The sequence below is a fragment of the Miscanthus floridulus genome, chromosome 14 (assembly GCF_019320115.1).
Source record: "Miscanthus floridulus cultivar M001 chromosome 14, ASM1932011v1, whole genome shotgun sequence".
Classification (NCBI taxonomy): domain Eukaryota; kingdom Viridiplantae; phylum Streptophyta; class Magnoliopsida; order Poales; family Poaceae; genus Miscanthus; species Miscanthus floridulus.
Window position 1 is genome coordinate 48,268,967 of NC_089593.1, and position 8,796 is coordinate 48,277,762.

Genomic DNA, 8,796 nt, shown 5'->3' on the forward strand with positions numbered 1-8,796 from the left:
AGTACTGTAATTCTAATGTTGAGCATAGCACATCATACTCTCAAAGAACATCACTGCTTTCCGCACTTATACAAATGCTTGATAATTGCCCTGTGCATCCACCGAATATTATATGTTGGAATTAAGTCCTGCGAGTACAAAATGTACTCACGGTGCAGCCGTTAAGTTGTTTTGCAGGTGTTGCTGCCCGATGGATGTGGGGTAGCGCTCTATTCACCACTGCATAGTAGACCTTGGACCGAGCAAATCCGAGATGAGCTACAAGTGAACTCCGATAAGAATTTGAGCGAGACATCGAAGAGCTGATCCTAGGATGGATGACAATGATTATATACAATATGTGAATTCTGTAATTTCTTGTAAGCATAATAACTTTGTTAGTTGGGCATGATGTTGGATATTATATGTGTTGGTTTGCCACATGGGGTGTTCCATGTCACTTGACTGTTAAAAGATCCTGAAACTGTCGTGGTGTGTCCCACATGTGACAGTGAGCACGTACACATTTGTGTTCTGTCTTCCACATCTATTCTACATGCTAGCAACGACGTTTGACATGTTATGTGCTTGTGATTTGTAAACTAAATATTAATTTAATTAATAGTATATGATTATTTTTCTAAATTAAAAGCAACATAGGTGTTACACTTTGTATTTTATACACAAATGTTTCTCAATTAGTGCATTGTTTTCTCTCGTATGGTGTACTATTCTTAGTTTGTTCATTTGTTTGTGTATGTGCTTTCGTGTTTGCTATGAGTAGAAGTGAATCGTCCATAAGAGTTGGAGACTCAAAGTTGAAGATGAAGGCTGAAGAATCTGAGTAGCTATACATTGAGTGGAAAGCAAGAGTAAAAAGCAAGTATAATATGACGCTCTCCTTGTCTCCCAATAACTTTAATACAACTATGCTCATGCGTGCATAACTTGATCACCATTAAGGATCCATTCTAGACTTTGTTATCCTATTCCTTGAAATCATATGGTTTATGCATTGGGTAGTTTATGCTAGTTGCTCTACTTAATAAAAACCCTTTAATACTGATTAATGGCATATGCAACAAAGGTTTAAAATGTACTTTTTAGCAACATGGTTTAAGAGGGCTAGAGCATTGGGTTGTTTTTATGGTGCTCTAGTTTCTCTCCATAAGGACTGATCTGTAAGCATCAATCCAGGACTTACAGTACAACTATGAGGACTACATGGCTCTGGTCTTAGCTAAGTAACATGATTTGTTCTAGTTTGTCGTAGCTTACCAAAAGGGCAAGAGGGGCATACCATGATGGGTATGTGCCTCATCCCCAAGGTGTGTACTGTGCTGTGAGTATTAGTGCCATTTTTGGAGATGACTCCATAACACTTGGGAGATGGAATCATTAGCGGTTGCTACTTATTAGAATGACTTGAGAAAAGCATCGTAGTGAACCCTGCCGACCTTCCATGGAAGTGGGTTAAGAGGCTGATCACCTCGGGTGAAAGGGCAAATCACGGCTCATGGTGAAAGTGTACAACCTCTATAGAGTGTAAAAATGTTATACAACCGTGCTCATGGTCACGGGCGGCCTAGACTTCTTATGGAATAGTTAGATATTATTGCTTTATTATAATAATCATGATTATCATTAATGTCATAATGTCATTGCCTTAATCATGTGGTTAAATTGGGTTTTGAGTACAACATGGCAACTAAAGCTTAATGCTAAAAAGTGACAACTAAAAATGCTTACCGTAGTTCAACAGTGTCTAGCCTTTGAGCCTTCATTCGCCCATGTTATATTTGCTGAGTACGACATGTGCTCACCCTTGCTATTTCCCCCACACCCCAGACACTAGTAAAAGTTACTCAGAAGATTGATGAAGACATAGAGTTCTCAGGAGACTATTAGAACTATGTACGAAGCCCCTAATCAGATGTCCCTATGAAGAATGGAGCCTAAATATTAGTTATCATTCTATGATACTCTGATGTAAGTGTTAATATAGCTATGTATACATTATTTAATAGCATTGTTTCTGATACTATTCATTATGTTGTTGTATGTGTGGACTTCCTGGGCACACATATAGTGAGCTTGGTTTTCTTTAGAAAACTGGGCGCTACATGGTCCATCATGAGGGATTTGACCCTGGTTTTGGGCTTGGTCTTGTAGGGCATGGCGCCGGATAGCCACCTAATCACTAGCTATAATGCCTCATGGCGGCGCATGGTTTCGTCTCTCGTGTATGCCATGATTTGCCACGTTCCGCTGGTGGCGGTGTTGCGCAGGACACGGTGAGCCCGGATAGGGTAGAGGCTGGTGACAGGCGTTAGCCCTTGGTGTGGACAATCACATTATTTCCCCAAAGGATGTGTCCGCCAAGGGCCATTCCATGGGTGAGGTCACCATGATCCATAGGCCTCTGGTTTCCTAGGTGGAAGACCTGGGCATGGCTAGTGATGAGAGAGGGTGAGGGCCCCCTATATAGGTGAACTCTAGGATGCGGTTGCTGGTGGCCATTCTAAGAGTTTGTTCGCCATAGGTCTTAGGGCCCAAGACTCCAGGATGGAGAACCTAGCTAGGAATGAGGGCGAATGTGGGTGCTGGCCTATCGATGCCGATGAACTTGGGGTTCCCGTGATAGATGTGGCCACCATGGATCGTTCCATGGGCAAATCCCTCAACGGTGTGAGGAGCCATCGCTTCCTTCTCAATAACGAGAGTGCACAACTATCCCCTACCTGGCATGCCCACTGTTAGTGTTTTGTCGACCAACTAGTGAATTTGTACTTATGTCACACTACTCCAGGAAGATGATGGTAGCATCCAAGCGACACGAGGAGTTATATTGGTTCAAGCCAGAGCCCTATGTCCAGTCTTAGAGATGATTGAGTGCATGTTCCTCGCTTGAATGCTCTAAAGTTCTTACAATGTAGGGGTGCAAGAATGGTGGAAGAGGTAGGAGATGTAGCTAGAGCTAGGAGATGGACTATCCGAATGAGAACTTTCAGAGTCCCCTCCCCTGGAAGGGTGCCCTGGCTACCCTTATTGTAATGACCCAAGTCTGTTACACCCTAGGCTCTCACATTTGGATGTCTGAGACATGACCCATCAGATTCCATAGACACCCTTCACAACCAAACCCAGAGAATGTTACGCCTTCGTAACCAACTACATGATGACACACAAGTTAACTGTCAGTTAACCAAGTCAACCAAGCAACCATCAAAGGAGGACGCCAGTCGAAGAATCTAGCTTAAGGAATTTGTGATTCACCGAAGGAATGAGCAAAGCCATTGCAAGCCTCAACATGGACTCAAGGTCAGAGAGATTAGGTTCCCAAGTTTGGATAGGAGAAACCAGGGTCTATTGGACAATCCGCCAGATTTCACGGACCATCCGATAATAATGCAGAGACTGCAGAATTGAGTAGGGAATTATCTATTATCCATTAAGGGGCATGGCCTATAACACCCTAGGTGTTAAGCATGTAGTTGGCATTGGCATTGCATGAGCACAAGCATTATTGATCATTCATGAGCATAAGCATCTTAATTTCTATCTCTATGTTTGCTTATATCGCATGTGTTGTCACTAAATGCTTTACATATGATAGGGTTTACATGTAACCAATGTATCAAATGTTTGTGGGACCTTAGGAGTACCTTAAACATGCTTAGAATGTCATATGGAACAACTTTGGTATTCATGACTTGGACCCATTTGGCCTCTAAGTCATGGTTATAGTGTAGGCTTTCATTTTCAAGTTACATGTTTGACCTAAGTTGAACTATAACATAGAGTGTTTGCATGGTAGTGCACCCTTTCACAAAGTTGTAGTACTTGATAAGAGTAACAAATTTTATTTTTGGGTTAAGACCTAATTCGGTGCATAGCCTGCTTAAAATTAGCTTACAAGTAGCAAGAAATATTGTTTTGGACTTGCTAAAATTTTTCTAAGTCTTTATGCTGCTTACAGTTTCGATGTACCTCACTTGGGAGCATTGTAACTGGCTAACCATTGAGAATTTGGGGATGCTTCTTAAAGCAAGTTTGTAGATTACATGTAGCTCTACAATTTCTATTCAGGAAATTTTTGCTAACTCTAACTGGTTTGGGAGTTACAGTGGATCAAATTTGCTCGGTCAGTCGGCTTCATCACCAGACTGAATCAGTTGAGGGCGTCGTTAGTGGCCGACCGAGTGTAGGCCAGGCACGCCGCGTGGTGGCCTTATGCCAGCGCTGGCCCAGCCGGTCAGGCCAGCGTGGAAAGATAAGTCACGCGCCTCTGCTGCTCGCTCCATTTCACTCTCGCGCCTCGCTCTTCTCTCGCCTGCGCCTGAGCAAAGCATAGCACTATGCTGCCGCGCCATCGCCGTCGCTCCGCTATGCTCGCTCGCTGTCATCACTGCACTATTTTCCAATCGATTGTGCCAACAGCTCTGCCATTGTCACCTCTTCCCCTATGACCCGCTTGCCCCTCTTACCGATCTAGGGTAAGGACGCATTTTGCTTCGCCACCACCGCGCCATCACCGGAGCGTCGCCACGCTCGCGGTTCGCCGGGGCCCGACCATTCCATTGTCCCACAGGCATCCATCTCGTTTGGTCTAGCACCCTGCTAGTGTCTAGTAGCTTAGGCCAAGTTGAGGGTTGATGCTATTGCATGTTGGTGCTAGAACGGTTCGTCGCTCTACACATGGCCACCATTGCCGCCATGGCACCCGAGCTCACCGTGCCAAGCTAGCCCATTGTCTCCCTCCTATTCCATGAGCCTTAGGTTAGATAAGCCTTGACCTAGCATATGGCACGATGGAGACCCGCCTCTCACCACTGTCTTGCCAGAACGGTACGAGCACCGCCGTGCTCCGTGGGCCGCCGCGCCAGCATGCACGCGGTCAGAGCTCACCACTACCTCACCAGAACCCTAACCACCCTAGATAGCCTCGCTAGGAGTCCATGAAGCCATAGCGTACCTCAATAGAGCATGAGGTGGCTAGAGAACGCTGGCGTACAGCCGTGTTGCCTCCTTCGTCCGCCATCGCTGCCGGCGAGGGTGCTCGAGTGGACCACCGGTCCAACGAATGGTACTACTGGGTGCGGGGGATCATGGGGAGCACGTAGGTGTCGTCATCGTCGCCGATGATCTCGCCATTGGTGAGATATCACTGGCCGGAGCACCTCCCCTGCTCTGGAGTTGCTGACATCCGGGTCCTATTGACCAGCGGCCCCCATTTGTTAGTTTGTGTAGTAGTTGATTTTCTGAATTGTTTTCACATATTTGAATGCTTGTTTCAAAAATTCATATCTCAAGTTTGGAGTATCCAATTTTGGTGAAGGAAATTTTGTTGCATTCCTCATGAAGTGTAGTATTTTATAAAAATATGAAATACACTGTTTCTAGTATTTTCATGGTGAATAAAATGTAGCTATATAAATGCTTTTTAAATAGTTGCTATCTTAAAAAATGCATAACTTGAGCTTGGTATGTGCAAAAATTTTGATTCCAATTTTGTTGAGTTTGTATTGACATGCTCTAGCTAGGAAAAATACTAAACTGGCAGTAAACTTGATTGGAGTAGGGTCCTTCTATTTATCTTTTAATAAATGGTGTTTTCTAAGGAAATTCATAAGGATAAAAATAAGTAACCTATTACCATGCAAATTTTTGTATAGTGCTATGGTAATAGGATGAAGCTAAGAAAATATAAAATCTGTTGTTTGACACTTTTCAATAGGGTTAGCTATTTTCACTAAAATAAACCTTGCTAGCTTGTCATTTTTGTAGAGGATGCTATACATGCTCGAATGGTATCAAATTTATATAGTAGTCTATTGAGAGCACTTGGAAGCTACTGTAATTTTCTAAGAATTTATTGTGCACATTTGTATATGTTTATTATTTTACCTAATTATATAATTAAATTAATAAAGGCATTTAAATAAATAAATTGGGCTTGACCATTATGTTTTCTGGAGTGTATTTGATATTCCTGAACTGTTGGTACCAATGGTGTTGCTCAATTTGAGATGTTTATATGCCATGAGAATATTATTGTTCTATAATTCCATTTAGAGGTGTTTTTGGACATATTCTGTTGTTGGATATTTTGCATAGTCAAAATGAAGTTTACTGTAAAAATGGTTAATAACAAAGTTGTAGGGAACTTCTTCATCTATCTCATGTAAAAAGTTTAGGGCCATAGGACAAATGGTTAAGGAGTTATAGCTGTTTGAAGTTGGTCTCCCGAAATGCTTGTTCTCTAGAATTTCTGAACATAGCTGTAAAGATTGCCTATTTTGGTTAGGATAGAGTTTGAATTAGCTTTTGGTGATTAAATAAGAGTTGTAGGCAATTTTATAAGATTTCCAGAAAGTCCAAGATCATAGTATTTGGATAGGTAGAACTATAGTTATGATTTAAACTTGTAACTATTGTGTGTAGATCAGAAATTGTCTTATGACGAATATTGGAAATGATGAATATTAGAAATGGATAGAGAAGAGTTATACACCTACTCAGTAAACAAGAAATTAATGTTGTTATCATTTAAGTAACTTAACATCATTATCACAGCATCATGTACATTCCCATGTCACATCATCCATGATCCTTCTTATGCATTCATGGAACTTACTTATGCATATGCATACAATAGGTGCAGCATAGGAGATCACATTGGTGGAACTTGAAGCCGACCCACAAGAGGAGAGCCAAGAGGTGTAGCACCAGGAGATTCCTAGAGAAGGAGAGCCTAAAGCTGATCATCTTCCCAAGTGCCCAGATCACCAACCTACCAGATTCATGACAGGCAAGCCCCAGAGCATTATAAGTCTTCGTATTTTATTAATGTCACCTAAGTTACTCGTATTGATGCATTATGTGATAGGAGTTGTTTAGGAACACTTGTTGCATATTACCTTTCTTTGTCCAAAAATATCTACCCTAAGTCCTATTTAAGTCTAGGAATGCTCCTTATGCTTTGCTATGCTTAGACCGGTATAAGTCGGGTGATTTCCTATCACCTACGAGCTATAGGCGATAACTTGATCACGGTTGGCTATATTGTGCTATCGTGAAACATAACTTGGTGTTGTTGATCAATTGAAGACCGGGCAGAGTCTTATGTTGGTGGTGATCATAGTGATTCCGTCTATGTCGTTTAAGGACCGGTCATTGGAGGTCATCTTGTCATGTTGAACGCATGCCTCTCACATAGTTGGCCGGATAAGTCATTCCGACCATGAAGCTGAGTAGCTCAATTTAGGCTAGGACCTGATAAGTGAAAGTGTGCACTCTAGAGGCAGTAAGGATGTGAGGGGAGCTAATGGTGTGAGCCCAAGGGTTAGAGTCCCGACCTTCCTGGTAGATTGGTAGTATCTCTGAGGGTGCGGCACTGATTGGACCTGTGATTTAGACCTGAATTGTACCAAAGGTAACCCGAAGTGGCCCTTGATCAGGTTGCCTAGGTGTGTGTTAGGAATATTTCCCTAGCTGGATAGGAATCGATTTGAATTGCCATCTCTCCCGGATAGTGAGAACTTGATAGGAGTAGGCTTCATCGTAGTAATTGATGGAAGTGTTGGTTATGAGATTATGAAAGAGCTCAACTTGATATGGTTATTATTGTATTGACTTAATGGTACCAACATGTTTGGCATAGGATAGTTGTTAATCTAGTATGAGATAGGATTAATAACTGGTGATTCATAGTTTAAAAGATATTGGACAACTAATGCTTTTTATGCAAATAATGTCAACCAGCTCTACTTATAAAGCTTTGCATACTCCTTGGTGTCTTAGCATTTTAGTTGATGACGGGTAAGTCTAGCTAAGTACCTTCTTGTACTTAGGGTTTTATTTCCATTATTGCAGATAATATTATGTACCTTGGCTACTACAAGCACTGCCTTGCTCCTGTAGTGGATGAGGAATAGGACCATGGGCAATGGTCACTCTTTTATATCATCTCACCCTTGTGCTTTTGTTGAAGATGACTATGGAAACTGGCTATGTATCTAAATTACTGATGATGTCGTTCTGAACTATGTTGCTTCCGCTACTGTTAAACTGATGTTGTAATAACTATGTTGGAACTCCAATGTATGACAAACTATTTGTGAACTCGTTATAACATGTGGCTTATATGTTGAATCATGTATGATCTTAGCTTGTATGTTGGTTGATTCGAGATCCTTCATGATAGTCGACGAACTACCGGATTTATGTGGGCTCAAGTGTGATGGTTTGACTACCTTGGTGGTTGCTATTGTACTTGTGCTCTTATAAATTGGATAGTTCTGTTACATGGCCCACATGTCAGCACGAGTTGGAGATATTTCCCAACACCTGAACCTTAGCTCCACTCACTCTCCTCTCATTTCCTTCACACACTCTCTCTCTCTAGAAGGAAGAACAAGAGAAGGAAAGGATGAACTAGAGTGAGAAAGTGAAGAAGAAGGTGGAGAAGAGAACTAAGATTACAAAGGGTAGCAAGATCAACATCTAGATCAAGCACTTGGGCTTCCATAATCTCTCTTCTCATGGTTAGCTCAAGAATCCCTTCTTCTCATTATCTAGAGATCAATCCTCAAACCCTAACTCAAGTATTCTCTCTTGCATGAATGGATCATGAGAATCTCTTGATGGAAAGCAATCCAAGTAAGGAATCTCTCTCTAGCTTAGAAGCAAGAATGGCAAGTGTGGATCTTCAACCTTGATGACAAGGAACTCATCAAGAGCCCAAACTAAGGTGCCATGCACAATCTCTCTCTATCTTTAGGATTTGCTCTAGTTGCCCACCTAAGCTGCACTAAG